Source organism: Gossypium raimondii, chromosome 8, assembly GCF_025698545.1.
Source record: "Gossypium raimondii isolate GPD5lz chromosome 8, ASM2569854v1, whole genome shotgun sequence".
Lineage (NCBI taxonomy): Eukaryota > Viridiplantae > Streptophyta > Magnoliopsida > Malvales > Malvaceae > Gossypium > Gossypium raimondii.
In genome coordinates, this window is record NC_068572.1 from 28,090,140 (window position 1) to 28,111,867 (window position 21,728).

The 21,728-nt window shown below is 31.7% G+C and overlaps 1 long non-coding RNA gene across 10 annotated transcripts; it reads left to right on the forward strand.

The window, feature by feature from the left end:
- Positions 1-17,000: 17,000 nt before the first annotated feature.
- Positions 17,001-21,198, forward strand: LOC105791141 (uncharacterized). 10 transcript variants are annotated; one of them, XR_008198764.1, is made up of 7 exons: positions 17,003-17,209; positions 17,766-17,797; positions 17,994-18,194; positions 18,539-18,649; positions 18,734-20,608; positions 20,742-20,834; positions 20,985-21,198. It is a non-coding gene; the product is annotated as an uncharacterized LOC105791141 (long non-coding RNA). The 10 variants fall into 10 exon arrangements; XR_008198765.1 differs by having other exon boundaries at positions 17,997-18,194; XR_008198759.1 differs by having other exon boundaries at positions 17,002-17,209; positions 17,766-18,194.
- Positions 21,199-21,728: the final 530 nt, after the last annotated feature.

Consider the following 21,728-nt stretch of genomic DNA (forward strand, 5'->3'; position numbering starts at 1 on the left):
TAGAGAATATTTTTGGATTATGCCTAAAAATAAACATATTACTTTCCTTGTTAACGTAAACACAACCTAACCAACAAGGTCTAGAAGAGTTAGTAATAAAGATATTGTTTTTGTAATAATACTAAATTTATGATTTATATTCCAAATAAATAAATATTAAAATTTATAAGCCGAATAAATAATTATTAAAATATGAAAACTAATTTCATTTTGTTTTCTTTTATACAGGAAATTTAATCTGAAAGTAGAGCTCTTCAAAAAACAATTTTTCTTTAGTTGCACAGAAAAGAGAAAAAAAGTTGGGTGTTAGGATTTTTCTTAATGAGATAACTAGAATTTAGAAATATTTGTTTTATCCAAAATTGAGTATTTTAATTATAATCATTTTCATTCTAAAAGTTGTGACTAACAAATAAGAAAACCTCCAAATTAACGAAAACAAATGTCCTAAATTACTCTAATCATAGCTTAACCAATGAAAATTATAAAGTCGAAGCGCAATATAAGTGGGCATTTGATCAACGACAATGATTGTTGATTTAGGTAAGTTTTGTTTGCTAAAACTTTATTCTTGTAATTTTAGTATTTGTTTTACAAAATGATTTGTTAAGTCACAATGAGTTTTTCGTAATTCATTCAAAGTAAGATTTTCAAAACGGTAAATATTACTGAATTAAAACCAGTGTCTTTTAAAAGTACTTCAAAATAATATTTGATATAATTAAAACCATTTACAATTAATTTTTATTAGTTTTATTTAATACTGATTTTTATAGTTTTAAATCATAGATAAGAATAAAAAAAAATGAAATTGCATGCATTCTAAAAGTTGGATATTAGGTATTCTAGTGTGAGCTTTGAAATTTTGGTGCAAGCTTGGAGCTCACCATAGAAGCTCGTGCCAAAATTTCCAAGCTCATGCCAAAATATTCGGTCTCCAACTTTTAGAATGCATGCAATTTCGGAATTTTTTTATTCTTAACTATAATTTGAAACTATAAAAATCAATATTAAATAAAAGTAATAAAAAGTTAATTCTAAATGGCTTTATCTTTTTTTTTCTCACACTAATAATTCTAAAGATTTACCAAGAAAAGCAAACACACATCTCTTTAGAAATAAAACACACTAAAATCTACAGCAATACCACAAAAATAACAAGTGTATAATTAAAAAATAGATGATAAATTATAACTTATTTGAATATGATTAAAAACTGAAAAAGGAACAAAAAATAATTCATTAAGAAACTGCGCATATCTTCAACAACTTAGTCTGCAATTTTTTATTGAAACAGAGGTATGAAAAATGGCTTAAAAAAAGCTGATATTTTGCAAATGTTCCCAAAAGCTATGCTTGCATAAGGGCGTACATTACTTCACTTTGTTCTTGAGCAGGTAAGAAGAGTAAATTAATAAGGGTAAAACTGCATTTTTACCCTGAAATAGCTAATGCCAACAACCACTACACTTGATATTGACTTCCCTGTTTGGGTCAATAGGCACTTCGTGAAAGTGCTTTTAGTTGAAAAAGCAACCAATTTAAGATTGATTACTTCAACTATCTAAAAGTGCATTTATACATCTAAAAGTATTTCTGAACAGGCCTAAATATACAAGATTTCATTGTACTATAAAATTAGGAGTAATTAGTGCTTAAAAACAAAATTACAAGAATAATATTTTTTTGATATTTTTTATTTTCATTTTATAGTTCATGTTTGAGGTTCATGACTATTTCTCCCAATAATTTCATTTCAAAGTTCGCACTTGCATTCTATTATTAAAATGCAATGAGTCTTTTTTTTAAATTAAAATGAACAACTTAGTCGTACACTATCCAAAAACGAGCAAATAAGAACAATTTTCCGGCATTAACTATATTACTTTTTGAAAAAGTTGACATAGTGAAAAGGATAAAATACAAATATAATAGTAAAAGGAAAATCTACATGTCCTCAACTTTAAAAATCTAAAACCATAATATTAAAAAATATAAAAGTTCAAAAAGCATTAAAATAAAATAATAAATATTTCCAAATTTCCAAAAAAAATTTAAAGTCCTTTGAAGAACCTTTTGAATTTTTATAGAGTATATCTTAAAATTATTCATGAACTTTGATCCAATGTACAATTTGATACATGAACCTTGATTTGGTGCAATTATACACATTAAACTTTAATTGTGGTTCAAATGTATACATAAAATTTTAATTGAGATTCAACAATACTCATTTAAAGAAATAATGTAACGACTTATTTTCAATGAAATCGGAAGAATGGTTTCGACCACAAATTGATGTGTGAATAATTATTTTATTATTATTTGAGTGTCTAATGCATATTAGCAAGATCGTATAAAAATTTCGTTAAGAAATTTTATCGTTTGTATGTTTAATTAAGTAAAAGGACTAAATCATAAAAGGTGCAAAAGTAGAATTCTAATAGGTAAAAATATTAAAGGGCTATAGAAATTTAAAATAAGAGTGCTTAGATGATAATTACAATATTTAAGTGATAGTGGACATTTATGAGATTAGTTTTATTGAAATTATAGATGTTTTTAAAAGGGTAAAAGGGTAAATAAGTAAATTAAAGTAAAAATTAAGTAAAATTAAGATATCATCTTCTTCCATTTGGTTTTCTTCACCCGAATGTTCAAAGGAAAATTTTCTAGGGTTCATTCATCTCAAATTTCTTGCATGTAAGTATTTTTCATCCCGTTTTTATGATTTCTATGTTTTTGAAGTCGTTGTAGCTTAAACTAGCTAGCACCGGGGACTAATTTGTAAAACTGTTAAAAGATTAGAGTTTTGCCATGAATGTATTCATGTGGTTTTTGATGTTTGATGGAAGAAAATGCATCTTTGTTGTTAGATAAACTATTTTTGTAAAGTGATTTTTGTTGAAAATGTCAATTAGGGATTTAATTGAAAAATGTGTAATATTTATGGTGAATATTGTGAAATAATGAATTTTATGAGCTGCTATGGAACCATATCAAATTCGGCTAGCTTGGGTAGGGATGAAATTGCATGAATTTTAATTTACGAGCTTAAGAACTAAATTGTAAAGAAATAAAAACAATAGGGACAAAAGCGTAATTTTGCAAAAATATGATTTTTGGATTGAATTGAATAGAATGATTATTGAATGGATTGAATTTGATTATTTAGATCAAGTTAAGCCTCGTACGGATTTAGATCGAAGGAAAGATAAAGTGTCGAACTAGTCGATCATATTTCATCATTTTGTGATCGAGGTAAGTTCGTATGTTTAAATAGTGTTTTAATGTTATTTGGTTTAAATTCTATTATGTTATTTATCATACCATGTCACGACGGAAATCCAACAACGTTTCGACGACTATCGAGTCCCGTTTGAACCTTAGGAATATATAGGATACAAATGACATGTCATTAAGGTTACCATGTTTCGGGTGCTGGTCCTGAATGTCCTATCGGTGGCTGAGTTTCGACATTGGTTGTGAATACTCAATAGCTTGTGTAAGCAACATCGTGTAGCTATATTTCGACCGACAGCTTGTGTGAACAGACCCATTTATGGCTCGCATGAGCATCTATGAAAAGGAAAAGGAAAATGAATGATTTTGACCATATGTTTAGCACACTTAGAGTGAGCTTTCCTGTGTATCCGATATTATTCTAAGTGGTTCAATGGGTATGAAAAATGATGAATCAGTAAGGGTTCCGATGGATTTCACTATGAAACTATGGAAAGGTATGAAGTATTCATAAACAAAGTACGTATATTCATGTTATGAAAAGTATGATTTCATATGATTTATGATTATGAGATTTACCTTACCATGTGATGAATTTTGTTAAGTTATGTGATTAAGCACTAACTTGTGTTGTTAGTGATACTTAGGCTTGTGCCAAGCTTGTGATGGATTGAATCATATTTATTTTTAATTTTATGCATTGAAATGGTAAGCATTGTTCATGATTTACGAACTTACTAAGCATTATATGCTTACATCGTGTTCTTTTCTATGTTTTATAGATTATTGAAAGTTCGATCAATTTGGAATCTCGTCGGAGACCTATCACACTATCCAACAACTATATCGGTAAATTTTGATGTTTTGAGTCTTGGTTATAATGACACGTATAGGTGAATTGTGTTTGATGAAATGGTCATTATGTTTGGCTTCTAAATGTGGTGTTTTGGTTGATGAACTTTTGGCATTTTAATGTTTTGATGGTGGATGTTGAAATGGTCAAGTGAATGCATATTTTGAATTACCAATTTGGTATGCTTGAATGTGATTTTGTCATGTGGTCATTGAGGTAAGATTGGTATGGAATTTTGGTTGGAAACATATGGTTGATGAATGGCTAAATTATGCATATGTTTAGATTGATTTGATGCTATGTGATTGAGGTTCCTTTTGGCATATGGTTGTATGGTTAGATACCATGTTAAATTAGCTTTATTATGCATGTTTTAGGTACATTTTGAAGCTTGAATACATGTACAAATGGCTTGTTGATGTGAGCATAGTTTGGGTGAAAAAAATGGCTTGAAAATGTCCTATTTTTTGTCTACACAACCTAAGACACAGGCATGTGTCTCAGCCATGTGTGACACACGACCATGTTACACGGCTGTGTATCCCCTGTAGGTTTCAAAGGGCTTACAAGTCAGGCAGTTACACGACCTAGCATACGGCCTGACACAAGGGCATGTGAGGCCATTTCGAGAGTTACACAGCCTGGCACATGGGCGTGTGGCTTGGCATGTGACTCAAGTCAAAGAGTTACACAGGCACGAACATGGGTTGGGACACGATTGTGTGACCCCTGCAGTATAAAATTTTCTATCTTTTTCCATGAAATTCTAAATGTTTTCGATTTAGTCCCGAATTGTTCCTAAAGTGATTTTAAGGCCTCAAAGGCTCGAAAAAGGGACAATATGCTTGTGTTTGATTGAGCTATGATGTGTTTTAGAAAATGGTTGAAATTGAATGTTTTAAGTTAAAATTTTTCGGTAATACTCCGTAACCCTATTCCAGCGACGGATACGAGTTAGGGGTGTTACAAATAAATACATCATTTTATTTTCATATTAGATAAATATAATTATTTGTGTATTCTAATATGAAAATTTGATTTCAATTAATTCTAAAATTAACAAATTAAAATACTAAACTAACTTTATTCTTTTTTACTAAAACCGATGCAAATGGTTAAAACGATGATTGAATAATTCGTTAATCACTAAGTAAGTTAATAAACCTATCCCGATTATATTATTTGCCACTCTTAACTAGGAATCTCCTCTCGGTCTCATCCTAAACTAAAAGGTACCATCTAAGCTCTCCTCTCGATCTCACCAAGGCATTATTCATCACAAATGTATTAAATTCCTATACAATAGAGTCTCCTATCAGTCTCCTCTATCTAAATTTTCCACTAGAGGCGTCAATTCTAGTTTAATACGTAATTCAATACAATTGAACAAGAAAATCATCAAAGTATAGATAATAACTTAGTGATATAATAAACATCGATAATGGCAATAAAAATATTTCAAAGAAATAAGAAAAGAAAAATAAGAACACAGATTTTACGTGAAAACCCTTTCGGGAATTACCATGGGCAGAGGAGGAAAAATTCACAAATTTTGAAAATGAATGATACAAGAAGAGGTTCGACTACATTTATTTAAGGGTTGAAAAACCCTGTTCTAACCAAAGTCAAATAGTAGAAGAATAGTTCTATACGGATTGGTCCGTACCAATCACAACCCCGTACATCCCTCAGCCTTTCGCCCCTACAGATGTCCTTTTTTTGCCACTATATTTATTTCTTCAACAAGTGACGAGATTCAAGTTACACAATCTCCACCGTGGCATGAATTTTTAATGAAAAAGTTCTCCACCTTTCCCACAAAAACCCCTAAAGGGGTATTCTTCAACAATGAACACCAACCAATCTAAGTAATGCTCAAACTTGGTTATAGGAAGTGACTAAGTTATCATATCCGCAAGATTATCATGAGTATTAACTTTTCTTACAATAATATCACCACGAGTAATAACATCACACGCAAAATGATATTGAACATCAATGTGCTTTGTAATGGAAAATCAAGTTTGAAAAACGCAACAGAAAATAAAATTAGGGAAAAATCAAAGTTAAAAAAAAATTCCAAAACAAGAACTTGGTTGTGATATCTAAAATAATAAAAACTTAATCAAAATTGTACATTTTTTATTCGTTTAGAATGAACGCTTCGACCGAGTAGTCTTCTTCAGTATCCTGAAGGTCATGTCTGCCAAGTGTGGGCTCACTTTGAATCAGAAAAATTTTCACAAAAATTTCCAGTGGGGTAATTTCACAATTTCTCTAAACTTTTAGGCCAAGTTATAAATAAGAAAAATATATATAGAAATTTTCTAAAATAATTTCTTTAAAGAATTTCTCTCTACGACTTTCTCTTGGTGTTTTTAAATAATGACCTAAGGCTCTCTTTATATAGCGAGAGTTTAAAGAGTTCAACTATGATTAAACTTAATCACTTTAATATTAAATTAATAAAATACTATTAAGATAAATATTAAATTAAATCTAATATTAAATCTATTAAAATAATATTATTTTTGGAATAGTTAATCTGAAATCAAATTCTCTAGTAGAGTTTAGTGGGAGTGTAATTCTTTCACTGCTCAACTATCGAAGACCCACCGCCATCGACCATTTTTCAGCCACCATAATGTCGTCGTGGCAGCCGTTGGCAGCCTAATCTTTCGGTTGCTGTTAGTTCAGTCTGGACCAGTGATACTCCGATCGATCTGATCCATCAATCGGTTGGACTGTCGGCTTGGTTTGACTAGTTGTTGGGTATTGTTATCGATTTTGGGCTCCCGAGCCCAATTTTTGATTTCAGGTCCAACTTTCAAGTTCAATTACCCATTAGGCCAATTGTCTAACTTGAAAATTAATTTTCAAAAATATCATATTAATTTTAATTAATTTGATTAATTTAATTTTACTTGATTAAAATTAATTTTCCCAAAAATCACTTAGATTTTTCAAATTAAATTTTCAAGAAAATTTTTTAATCAAATTCTGTAGTTGAACAATTCTTATGGCCACCCAATTTAATTCCACATCGAACAAATTGACTCAATTAAATTATTTCCAAAGTCATAGAATTTCCTTTTGATTCAAATATAGATCGATCAAGGTTTTGTTGAGCTAATGGAGGGACCAATCGAACATATACAATTAGGCTCTAGTAATTGAAATTATGTCCAGAAGCATCGTTATGATAATTTTCAATTACTTAATCATGGAGTCAGTCCACAAGAAGTATCATGATTGAAAACTCTTTATTGTATATACTATTTATGAAAGCAATTCATCCAAATGCTTTGTCCAATGACCTTGTCATGTGTGTGTTACCCTCATATGATATCATTGATTCTTTTGAGTTAAATCCGTTCACTCATTACAATCCTATTTTATCTCATTGTGACCATTGTGTCTTCTTAATGATTAATATGATCACTATCAAAAAATGACTAGGATAAATTGCTCGTTCAAGAACAAGCACCCCGTGGCTACGTTCCATATTTATCAATTCACACAATACCAATGAGAGGATGTCGTTAACTCTGTAATTGAGCTATGAAGTCTACTATTGCTAGCAAAGCCATGTCATACACAAGTCATGTACCCAACATACCGACTATCGGCTCGATCATCTTTAGAGCATAAGCCTCCACTTATATCAAAGCACATGAGTTACATACGCATGGTTAGTGACTAAATCAAGATTTAGGTAAATCACACCATGAATGTCATAAGTGAATTCATTCACAAACGAAATCAGAATTAATTCATCTTGGGTCTAGTCCAATGTATCATTCTGCCAATGAATACATCTATGTCTCTACCCTTGGAGTCAATTGTTCTGATAGCCAAGACTAGTCATCTCCTCAATTGGAATTGTAGACGACATAATAATCTTTCTCAATATTTGAATCAGATGCTCACTTTAATTCTTTTACAGAATTGCAGACTCGTTTAAATTATCTACCGAGATAAGTTGTTTTTCTCGCAATGTAAATGTTCTTATAGTGCCTTATCCTCAATTTGAACTTAGACAGTCAATGAGCTAATATTTTCTTGTCACAATTTCTCTATTCATGCAAAATATGAAAGGTAGAAATATAAAAAACATAATAGTGAAAAGTGAAATTAACTTTATTTATTTATTCATTGTTCAAATAAATAGAAAATAGTTACATGTTTACTACAATATGGGCACATTTCCCAACATTTTGTCTCCTCATAAAACATTTGATCCTTTGTAAGAAAGATTGCACTCTAACTATTACAAAACATTGTATTGATCTGATGGTCTTTACTGAGTTCACCAAAGAGTCCCTTTAACCAAATAGCTTATTTACAAGCTTCAGTAATCACCATGTACTCGACTTCAGTAGTTAGCAAAGCAACTGTAGTCTGCAAAGTGGCTTTCCAACTGATGGCATAACCCCTAATAGTAAAGACATACCTTGTAAGAGACCTTCTTTTATCAAGGTCTCCTACAAAATCAGAACCAGCATACCCAATGATTCCATCTCTAGTTCTTCCAAACTGTAAGCAAACATTAGTAGTACCTCGTAAGCATATGAAAGTCTACTGAACTGCTTTCTAGTATTCTTTACCGGGATTTGTCATGTATCTACTAACTGCGCTAACTACATATGATAAATCTGGACGTGATCAAACCATAGCATACATGAGAGATCCCACTACACTAGAATATGAAACACATGACATATAGTCAATCTCATCATTTGATTGTGGAGACAAAGCTGATGAAATTATGAAGTGGGGTGCTAATGGAGTACTAATAGGTTTGGCACTCTGCATATTGAACCTGTAAAGAACTTTCTCAATGTACCCTTTCTAACTTAGGTACAATTTACATGTTTTTCTATCTCTGAAAATCTCCATCCCAAGTATCTTCTTTGCTACTCCCAAATATTTCATCTCAAATTCTTTACTAAGCTGGGTTTTGACCTTTCTTATCTCCCATTTATCTTTGGCTTCTATCAACATGTCATCAACATAAATGAGTAGATATGTAGATGAACTATCATAATTTTTCTTAAAATAAACACAACTTTCAAAACTACTTCTTTTGAAGTCATGAGTAGTCATAAATGAATCAAATCTCTTGTACTACTGTGTAAGTGACTGTTTTAGGCCATATAGGGACTTTTTAGCAAGCAAGCATAGTTCTCCTTTTTTAAGACTATAAAACCCTCTGGTTGTTACAGGTAAATATCTTCCTCAAGCTTTCCATGCAAGAATGATGTTTTCACATCTAATTGCTCAAGCTCCAAATCATACATGACCACAATACCAAGCAATGCTTGAATCGAACTATGCTTAACAACTAGAGGAAACATATCTGTAAAGTTTACACCTGGAACCTAACTATAACCTTTTGTAACCAAACTTGCTTTATACATGGTTTCTTCAACTCCTAGAGTCTCTTCCTTCTTCTTGAACACCCATTTACAATGAACACACTATAGTGTCTTTACCGGAAGAGTCTTTAAGAGGTAAGTTAGACATCATAGCAGTTTCATCAAAAATAACATCTCTGCTAATCACAACTTTCCTAGTTTCAGGACACTATAACTTATATCCTTTAACACTAGCCTTATAACCAAGAAAAACACACTTAATAGATCTAGGTTCCAATTCACCATTATCAACATGAGCATACGCAGGACACCCAGAAATCTTCAAATCAGAATAATCAGCAAGAGTATTAGACCATACCTCTTGCGGAGTCTTTTTCTCAATAGAAATAGACGGAGGCCGGTTAATCAGAAAACATGCAATAAAGGTCACTTCAGCCCAAAACGACTTCGGTAAACAAGCATTCGACAACATGCATCGGACCTTTTCCATTCTTGTACTATTCATTCATTCTACAAAGTCGATTTTGCTATGGAGTATGACGAACTATCAAGTGTCTCACGATTCCTTTTGATTTGCACAATTCATTAAACTCATCAGAATAAAATTCTAAGCCATTATCTGTGCAAGGGTGTTTTATTTGTTTTTCTGCCTGCTTCTCAATCATAGTCTTCTAATCCTTAAACGTGGGCAACACATCAGGTTTACTTCTTTAGGAAGAATGCCCAAAATTTTATGAAAAAATCATCAATGATCGTTAGCATATAATTAGTGCCGCCCTTTGAAGAAACTCTAGATGGTCCTTAGAGATCAGAATGAATATAATCTAGCATTCCCTTCATGTCGTGTATTCCTCTAGTGAATCGAACTCTTTGTTGCTTCCCAAAAATGTTATGCTCACAAAACTTTAGTTTTCTAATACCTTGTCCATCAAGAAGTCATCTTTCGCTTAATTCTGCCATGTCGTTCTCACTTATATACCCCTGACGCATATGGAAAAGTCTAGTAATGTCATAATTTGATAAGGAAGAGGAAACGAGGAATGTATCACTAGTAATAGTTGAAGCCTACAAAACATATAACTTGGTAGTCTTTCTCTACCCTTTCAGCACAATGAGGGAACCCTTGCTAATCTATAGAATCCCACTTTCAGCTATGTACTTGTACCCTTTTGAATCAAGAGTACTCAAAGAAATCAAATTTCTTTTCAACTTTGGTACATGTTATACATTACTAAGTGTTCTGACGATTCTATTAAATATTTTAATTTTAATCATACCGATACTTGCAATTCTACATGAAGCATTATTTTTCATCAAAACAACACCTTTAGACATTATTTCATATGTTGTAAACCAATCCTGATTGAGACTCATGAAAAGTATAGTCAGAATCAAGGATTCACTCTTCACTTACTTTAAAGTTGTCAACAGAAGCAACTAGGAGTTCACCATCACTTTTGTCCTCTCTTACATCAGCTTCATCGGATTCTGGTTATTTTTCCTTTTAATTTGCAACCTCCCTTTTGATCTTATTTTGTAACTTATAGCACTCAGACTTAATGTTCCCTTTCTTTTTACAGAAGTTACAAGTTTTATCTCTATTTCAAGATCTTGATCTACCCTTAGATTTACTACTAGGATTTCGTTCTTATGACCTCCCACGATTATAACTAGTATTTCATTATTGCCTCCCACAAACAATGAGACCCCTCCCTGAGAGTCGAATCTAGCCACAAGATGCTCCATCTTGTCATATGAGGTTAAGACGTCATAGACTTCATTAACTATGAGAGGTTTGAAACTATACAAAATCGTACCTCTAAAAGTTGAATAAGACGGAGGCAATGAATAGAGCAAAATTAAACCTAAATCCTCTTTATCATACTAAACCTCTAAGGCTTCTAAGTTTGAGACAATTTATTTAAACACAGTTAAATTGTAACACCCTAAAATAGGGCCTAGGAGTTTTAGGGGTATTTTAGGAATTTTGGCCTAGATGAGCTCGAAATTTTGTAGGGTTGGTACTTGGTAATGTTTTTGACTATGACATTTTAGCTGTCAAATCAATTTTTAAAAAAGTGTTCTAGAAACCCCTAATTTTAGAGAAAGGACTAATTTGTAACATAGTCAAAATAGTGAGCATTTACGTGGCAATTTAACCAATTTATAAAATTGAACATATTTCTTCCCCATCAACATGTTTTCATGTCAGTTTCTTTTCCCCTTCATTGTGCTTGCTAACCCTTACTTTTCCCTTGCTATTTCTTTTGATTTTTTACCCAAACCATAATACCTTGATTTCCTATCATTCCTAAGTCATTTACCATCATAAATCTTCAAGAAAAACACCCAAAACTTCATATATTTCATCATCTTCTCCAAACATAGGTTTTTTCAGATTTACGTCAAAACTCGTTCATTATTTCAATAAAGGTAATCAGTCATCTATCCATAAGTTTTTAATGTTATTTAGACTCTAAAACTGAATTATTAGCCTTCAAATCGCATGTTTTAAATAAAAGTAAAAAAATCAAGCCATTAATGGTGGATTTCAAGATTTTGCATAAAAATATGGTTTCAAAGTGTTTTTCAACTTGTTTTAGCATGATTAGAAGGTTTTGAAACTTACCTTGAAGTTTCGTTAATGATTTCTCATGTTTTAATGAATTTTGTGAAAATTGCCTAAAAGATGTCGAAAAATGTGAATACCATGAATTGAGTAGAATTTTCTAGTTTGAAGGTTGCAAATTAGGCGTAGATGATTAATTAGATGAACAGAACTTATTTTAGGGAAAAAGGTTGAGTATAAATCGAGATATTAGTATTTAAAGTTTGTTATCTTAATAGTTTAAGTTACATGGGAACTTAGCTTAAAGCTTGTGTTCTAGTTGGTTTGGGTGAATTTTTGGTTATTATTTGATTGTGGTTAATGTTTGATTTTTGTGATTAAAGCTTCAGTTTCGATAGAGCTTGCTACGAGTTAGGGAAGAGTTAGTTGAACTTTTGACTTTCTGAAAAAAACATAAAATGGTAAGTGTACTGAATTGCTACTCGTAAACACGAGTTATGTGTTGATTGGGAATTTAGATGTAGCCTAAACCCCTACTTTAAGTTTTGAGTGTAAGTTTACTTGAATCCATAATTATCTTGAGATTTTGTGGTTATGTATTATGCATGAAAGGTTGTATGTGGATATACTGACTATTGTTTGAAGTACAATTATATTCATGAATTTATATGCTATATGACCATGTTAGTGTTTTGCAAAATATGATATTTGATAGTGATAATTCATGGATAACCGATAACTAATATGTGTTATTTTCGAATATTTTGGCCTTGTGATTTTTGAACTTTTGGATATAGTTGGCATGTCATAGGATTGTGAGTACACACTTATATGTATAGTGGTTTTGGGCGTTGAGGCCCTAGGACATGTTTGGAGGGATAAGGGAATGAGAGCTAAGCTCCATTCAATGAGACATGTGAGGGAAAATAAGAAGAGTGTTAGCTAAATGCTTCACTTTTGGGACATGTTTGACTCTATGAGTCTATGTGGTGTAATGGAGATCCGTGTATTCGATGTGTGATGATAGAGCTCACTATATGTTTCATATCTCAAGTGCCATCTCATCATAATTTATGTAATCGTGTGGAATATGTTCTATGCTTGAATTAGTATGTATGAGTTGTGAGACTGAACTATTAGATGATACATGATTTAATACTATATGATGTTAGACTTAAGAATAAGGTTCTTGTGAGTAAATGGTGGGCTGTGTTGCATGATGACATGTTTGCATACTGAAAACTCCTTGCATTCACAAAGCTTGTTAAAGCTCTCCTACTCATTTCAACATATGAAGATTAGTGACCACACGGTGTGGGCGATGTGGTTTCTGAGGGAGTAATCCAAGGAAGACTGGTTATTCATCGTAGGTGCTTTATTATTTTATTCGTATTGGGGGGACAGGCAATGTGGTAGAATTATTATGGCTATGTTGAGTTCTAAGCATTTTGGTTTGGTTTATAAGGTCTTCATGTTATTATTATGCTAGAATAATAGACATTGATGTTGGCATGACGATTCTTGTTTGGATGATTTGACGTTTTGGACTAATAAATGAACCGTTGAATGATGAAACAAATAAAGTACTTGAAGCATGTTGCTTAGGGACTATAACAATTGAATTATTTTCTCTTTTATACTGCATTTTTGGCTTCAGTAGAAGAGGTACGATAGCTTGCTTTAAAAATTGATAGCTCTGTGAATTAAAATGAACAGGAAGACATAATAGGGGTTTGGTATCGATACCTTATCTTGAGTATCGATGCTCGGGACTAAAGTATCGATAATTTTTAGCAAGTATCAATAATTTTCAACAAATGAGAATTTTGCCGAGAAATAGTATGCTCATTTGGTATCGTTTTTCTAAGTGGTATCGATACCATTTAAAGAAAATATTGATACCTTAATGTCAGTATTGATACCTATGGACATTTTTATGAAAGTTTGCTAATTAGCCCTTATGCATGATTTTGACTGAATGTATGACCAATTAGCGAACTGTTTGTTTGAACCTAGTTTCCTATTTGATGTACATGAGACGTGATGGTGGTGTGGCATCCTGTATTTGGGCTTGGCGACTAGATCAGGTATAGGGTGTTACATTTTAAGGATTAGAGCCTAGGTTTAATAATTCTCGGACCTAGGTGATTGTTGTTGAAGTGTTGATTAGGGTTTTACAATGAATCTTGGAAACCCGAGTGATTAAATTATGTTGGTTACTTGAATTGCATGAGATATCTCTATTTGTGATGCATGTGGGGTAGGAACAGGAACACATTGCCTTTAATCCTAAAGTTTATTGCAGGAACAAGACTTGGATCATTCTCGCCAGTCACACCGTTTACTTGTTTGTGTATGCTGGATTATTATATATTCCTCCTAGACGTGTTAACATGAGAGCTAGTGCTTAAGAGGATGGTACATCCTCTGCACCTCCTGTGCGCTGTGTAGAGTAAACATACCTGATGAGGGTGTAGGCCCTCTGATGGAAGCTATGATAGGAGCATTTCAGCGGATTGTTGGTGCTAACCTTGCACCTGCACCTGCCAATCTTGCACCGACTAATCGAGGGTTGTCGCTTGAGCTTCTTCGGGCGTTGGGTGCTAAAGAGTTTTCTAGAGTGAAAGGTATTGACCCAACCATAGCTGAGTACTGGTTGGAGGGAGTTGAAAGGATACTCAAGCAAATGTCCTTTTCTGACGAGGAAAAGTTGGGTTGTGCTATGTCCTTACTCGACGGTGAGGCTCATCGTTGGTGGAATACAATTAGGAGAGGTACGGCTATTGATAGATTGACTTGGAGCTACTTTCTCGAGGCTTTTAAAAGGAAGAATATGGGAAAGCAGCATATGACCAGGCAATATATGGAGGCTCATAAGCATGAATTCTAGGACTTGATTCAGGGTGATTTATCTATGGTTGATTATGAGGCTGAGATTTTGTGACTTAGTCAATATGCGCCTGAGATGATTATTTATGAAATAGACCGTTGTAAGAGGTTTCATTTTGGGCTAAACCGCGAGATTCAAGTTTATTTGGTAGCTCAGCCTATAAAGATGTTTGAAGAGTTAGTTGAGAGAGCTAAGGTTGTTGAGGAGACCTTAGCTGAGCCGCCTCATTCTGTGGTTACTTATTCTGGCCAGAGAGCTTCTGGTAGTGTAATGGGTCGATCGTCTAAGAGAAGGCATGATAGTTATGTCTCTAGTAGAGGTGCGAGATGTGAGACTCGACCGAAAAGCTTGATCCATCTCCAATTACAAGTCTTCAGAAAATAGAAGAAATAAAACAAAAAAATAAAATTTATTCTAAAAGAAAAGAAAAGACACTACACCAAAACAGGCTTTTAGCGGCGTTTTTAGTGGCGTTTGGATACAAAACGCCGCTAAAAATCAAGCATTACTAGATCTTTTAAAAAAACGCCGCTAAAGATCGATTATTAGCGGCACTTTTTGGAAAACGCCGCTAAAAATGAGCATTAGCGGCGTTTTCCAAAAAGTGCCGCAAGAAACCTAAGCCCAACGACGTCGTTTTTTGAGTTTTCGGGGCTTTAGTGGCGTTTTTCAAAAAGCATCGCTAATGCATGGGGCATTAGCGGCGTTTTTGAAAAAGCGCTGCTAATGCTCGGGGCTTTAACGGCATGTTTGGAAAAGTGCCGCTAATGCTCGAGGCTTTAGCTGTTTTTTTGGAAAAGCATCACTAATGCTCTATTTTAACGGCGTTTTTGAAAAAGCACCGCAAAAAATATTTTATCTGTCTATTTATTATTTAATTAGTTTATTTATATTAATTAAAATTTAAATTATTTTTAATTGTATATTCAAAATCTTCAAAAAAAATAATGACACGTAGAAATAATTTGAAATAAAAAACATAGAAAAATATTTGTTAAAAATGGAAAAATTAAAATACTATTATTTAAAATAATTTTTAAGTTTTTTTGGTACATTACTGAGTGTTTTTTAATTTACATATTAAATAATTTCTTATATAACCGTAAAAGGGATAGTATTAATTTTAAAATATTGAATTAATTATCACTATAGTTTAGGGTTTTTGATTTGGGTATATGATTAATTTAAGATTTAAGGCCGGTTTAGGAGTTAATAGTGTAAGGTTTAGGGAGTATGGATTAAGGGATTATGGATTAGGGATTATAGTTTAAGGGTTGAGATTTAAGGTTTAGAGGTTAGAGGTTAGGGGTTAAGAGTTAGGGATTTAGGGTTTAGGGATTTAGGGGTTGGGTTAGGGTTTAGGGTTTAGGGTTTAGATTAGTTAGTTTTTTAATTTATATATTAAATATGTTCTTATATAATTGTAAAAAAGATATTAATAAATTTAATATATTGAAATTAAATTATTTAAGAGATATATAATAGATAGACTTTATATATATTGAATGGTTAATTTAGGGTTTAAGGTTAAGGTTTACTTGAGATTTGTTAAATGATAAAATTTTATACAATTAATTAATGCTTTTATATTTAAAAATATTTAATCTAAACCATTTGATATATTTAAATATTATTTTAAATAGAATTAATAAATTAATAAGTTAAAAAAGTAATAGATTGATATGGATATATAGGTAATTATTTAATTTGATAGGACCAAATTATAAGAAATAAAATAAAATACAAAAATAAAATGAAATAAAAACTAAAATTTATATTTTATCTAATTCTTATAAATATTACTTAAAAAATTAAGAATTATTCATTTAAAATTTATATGAAAGATATAATAATTGAATATAAAAAATATGTAATTTTTAGCGGCGTTTTTAGCAAAAAAATGTCGTTACTATTACAAACGGCGTCGTTTTGTTCAAAATAAAATATTTTTTTTATAGCGTTTTTCATAAAAATACCACAAAAAATCATTTTAGTTTAAAAAAATCATGCTATTTCCCCAAAAACAGATCAAAATCGACACCGTTTCAAGAAAAGAAAAAGGGCGCCGTACCAAATCTAGGTCAAACAACCCCCACTTATAGTTAAAAAGCTCTCATTTTTCAACCAAATCCAAACCCTAAACTGTGCCTCTCCCAATTTCTTCTTCATTTTTGAGGTTTGAATAGATCGATCAATTTCAGAGAAGTCACTCAAGGACTGGGATTCCCTTCAACTCAATGCTCTTTTTTGATGATGAGGATAGGAACATACAAGCTGTAAGAACGAGTTTTCCTATATTCTCAATTTTCCTGTTCTTTTTTTTCTTTTTACTTTGCTCACTTGCTCGTATTTTATGACATTCTAGATTTTCATTTTTTTTGAAACACCCATGTCTAGCACTTGTATCCAGTACATATATGGATATGAATATGGTGGGAATTTGACCCTCCTAGATCTCTCCAAGCATATGAAGAACTTGGGAAATTTGAGCATGTGTTGGACAAATACCTGTTTAGGATATTCACATCTGAATCTGAGTAACATAATTAGTATTTCATGGAGTCGGATATTAGGATCTTACATGTTTATGCATTGTGGTTTTAAGGATCTTTTTACTTTTTCTTTGTTATGGTTATTGGTAAGGGTTGCCTTGGCATTATGCTTTGTTTCACTTAACAGTATTATCTAATGTTGGCCCTTGGTCATCGGTATCAGAAAGAAACCAAGATTGTTTTACAAATTATGTGGTGGAAACTTTTTGAAACCACATTCAATATTATAAATTTAAAATAGTCTTATATGTATACCATCTTTGAATGTCGACTTCTACAGAATCCTATCATATGATTCTCCCAATGATGCAGGTTAGTTATTTTTCAACCATTCTTACGAAGAATGAATTAAAGCTGATTGTTTTTATTTTTATTTATAAGTGAGGGGGTGTCCAAGATGAAACTCAGTACATAAATGTTAATCATGACTTAATTTTAACGGATGCTTGGTTGGCTATTATTTTTTATCTTTTTAATTTCTCTTTTGTTATGTCTGTTGGACTTGCAGCAGCAATGCTACTATTGTAAAACTCAGTACTTAAATTCGGTTATGGCCGGTCTAAAGGTTATGGCTTTGTAAAGTTTGGTGATGAAACTGAACAAATTCGTGCAATGACTGAAATGAATGGGATTTATTGTTCAACTAGGGCAATGCGGATTGGACCAGCTGCTAATAAGAAGCCTGTCACTGATCAGCAGTATCAGAAAGGTAGACTCTTGTGGCTTATTTCAAGTTATACTTTATCTTGATTACCTTATGAATTTAGTTATGTATAGTTTTTATTTGCAATGATTTATGCATGAGTGCTTTGACTTGACAAGTTGACTGCTAGTTGGTTATTGTGTTTTTGTTTATTGGTTTTAATTTTCTGAGGTGGATCTGTTACAGTCTTCTTAAAATTCAAGTTCTTTCAGTTATGCACTTGAAGATATGGCGGAATTTATACAAAGTCGTTTCCTTCCAGTTTGCCTATGTAAACTTGGACGCTTTTAATTATATTAAAAGTTAAAACATGCAAAAACTTATATAAAACTCATGTTTTCTTAAAGCAGGACATCAAGAGGCTCTCATTTTGGGGGGCCTGGAACTGATATCAGCTGAAATGATTCCACTTTAATCTGTGGCCTCATTGTGGATTAATTCCTTTTGATGCTTGCATACATGTATGCACTCCTTTGTGTTTTATTCTATTTTTGTTCTAAGATCTATTAAATCTAACTTAATTTTCACGCATTCTGTTGTGCAAGTTTGAGGTCCATGGGATTTCTGCAAAGTCCGAGACTAATTAACCAAAACAGCAAAAATTACGTATTTGGAATCGTGAAACGAAGAAATTTGAGTGAATTCGATATGTCAAAATTGGGTATTGGATTTGATGATGAGAAATCCGAAAGAAAAACATCGGAAAAGGCATTAGTTTTGTCTCAGATTAACCTTTGAAAAATAGACATATGGATGTGCTGCTGTTTGATTTCATAGAAAATAAGGAAACTAAAAAAAGGTATGTTTTAGATTATTGCTCCTTTTGATTATTTATATTATAAGAACTACATTTGTTCATTCATATGTTTTAGATTATTGCTCCTTTTGATTATTTATATTATAAGAACTACATTTGTTCATTCATATGGAGGTTTTGCAGGCGCTACTATGGCTATTATTTCATGCTTCACGGCTTGAAACTGAAATTACAAACTTTGAATAATATGATCTTAATGGTGTAATTTTGAATTTCGTTGGAAACTTTAATTTGTTAGAATTTGATCCTCTTAATTTGCAAAATTGGAAATTTGATCCTGTTTTTGGTGTATACATGCACTTGAACAGTTGGTTTTTGCTAATTTGTTTTGATCTCCGATAGTTTAAAACTCTTATTTACTTAATGGTGTAAGTCTGAATTTCATTTGAAACTTTATTTTGTTAGACTTCCATCCTCTTATTTTATAAAAATTGAAAATTTAGTCTGGTTTTTGGTGAATATATGAACTTGAATTGTTAATTTGTGCTAATTTGTTGCATTTAAAATGTTATAAAATTGACAAGTTGGTCCGGTTTTTGGTAAATACATTATACATGAACTTGAACGGTTAATTTTTGCTAATTTTTGCATGTAAATTGTTGAAATGATGATTTTTATATCTCCTTACATATTAAATATTGAAATGTTCTACTAATGTTACCTAAAATGGGTTTAGGGTTTTAAAATTGAAAATTGAAAATTTAGTCTACTTGTTGGTAAATGCATGAACTTGAACCATCTATTTTGCTAATTTGTTGCATATAAGTTGTTATAAATATTGAAAAATTAGTCTGATTTTTGGTAAATACATGAACTTGAACCATTGATTTTGTTAATTTGTTGCATATAAATCGTTATAGAAATTGAAGATTTAGCCCTATTGCCGGTAAATATATGAACTATGAATAATTGATTTTTGGTAATTTGTTTCACATAAACTGTTGTAAGATTGATTTGTGTTAATTTCTTGCATATAAATTATTGAAATGTTGATTTTGATAATTCCTTACATATTAAATATTGAAGTGTTGATATTCAAGCTAGTAATTTAACAGTTGATTGTTAGTTGCATTGAAAGACACACAATGACAATTACTAATTTGTTAACAAAGATGTGATTACTTTGGAAAATTCAATTATTATTATGCTATTGTTTGACGTGATGGCTTTGTTGCAGTTCTTGTATTACTATATAAGTGATAGGTAAATCTTGTGACACCCTTTCTTTCTTTGTTCACCTCACTTTATAGCCTATCTTTTTTCCCTCCTGCGTTGGATCTTTTTTTTTTTAAATCACATGATCTCATATTTCAATTTCTTTTAAAATTTATTGGAAGAATAATGTGGTCTCATTTGATTGTTTCTCCTACCTAGTTCTTGCTTCTACTCGTATTTCCTTTTGGATGAATAAATTTATTTGTTTAATCTTCATCATCCTGTACAATATCATGCTTGCAAGTTTCTGCTTTCCTCCTTATTGCAGATTTACTATCTTGTTATCCCTCTGTTATTCTCCTTGATGTGGATATTTCTTGTGAAGAAGTACTTACATTTTGTTGTTTATTCATGCTTACAGGATAGGAGCAAATGGTTTGGAGAACTCGTAAGCACTCCTCTGTCACTCTTAAACCAGTTGTTTAAATTATTTTCATAGCCTACTTTGATTGCTATTATTTGTGGGAAAATTAGTCTACATTCTTTAAACTGATCTTAAACTGCTTCCTACATTGTTTCAGCCTTGGGAAGAAAGTTTGCAGGATGCACACGAGTTTGGAAAACTTGTTCTGTTTTAGAACTTGGATCCAGCTTACTCTTCAGCAGAAGTGGAGGTAATATTTATTATGAATCACAATTAGGTTGTGTTTGAAGCATTTTGTATTTACACGCATAAATTTCTGTTTTCTTTCAGTTTTCCTCTCCCTACATGTGTGGTTTGTACCTTTTATCTTTCTTATAAATAATGGATGTTTATATTGCAGGATATAGTTTGGAATGCCTTCAATGAAACTTGCAGAGCAAAGATGGTGCAGCAGACTGCATTGTATTTTTTATTACCTTGCAATGTGTATAGTCATAGGCAAGTTCAACTAGTCAGTTTGTTTCTTATATGTATTATTTATTTTAGTTTTGATTCTAAATTTTTATTTTTACTTTAATATTTACGACAACTTGAGTTCTCACTTTTGGATTTAATTGTGTTATTAATTTATTATTTTAAATTCTAAAATTAAATTCATTAATTTTTATATTTAGTTTTAAAGTTAAAATTTTCATAGAAAATTTAATTTAAATAAATTTTTTTATTTATCCTTAAAATTATATTTAAAGTTCAAATTTTAAAAAATAAAACATAATATAATATTTATCATAAAAATAAATATTAGTTGATTAAAATAATTTTTTTAAACGTTATGTTTTTAGTGGTGTTTTTGCGAGAAGTGTCGCTAAAGGTCTTGATCTATAGTAGCGTTTGTGGAAAAAGCGCCGCTGAAGGTCTTGAACTATAGCGGCGTTTGTGGAAAAAGCGCCGCTAAAGGTCTTGATCTATAGCGGCGTTTGTGGAAAAGGTGCCACTAAAGGTCTTGATCTATAGCGGCGTTTGTGCAAAAAAGTACCGCTAAAGGTCTTGACTATAGCGGCATTTGTGCAAAAGCACCGCTAATGGTCCTGATCTATAGCGGCGTTTGTGGAGAAAGCGCCGCTAAAGGTCCTGATCTATAGCG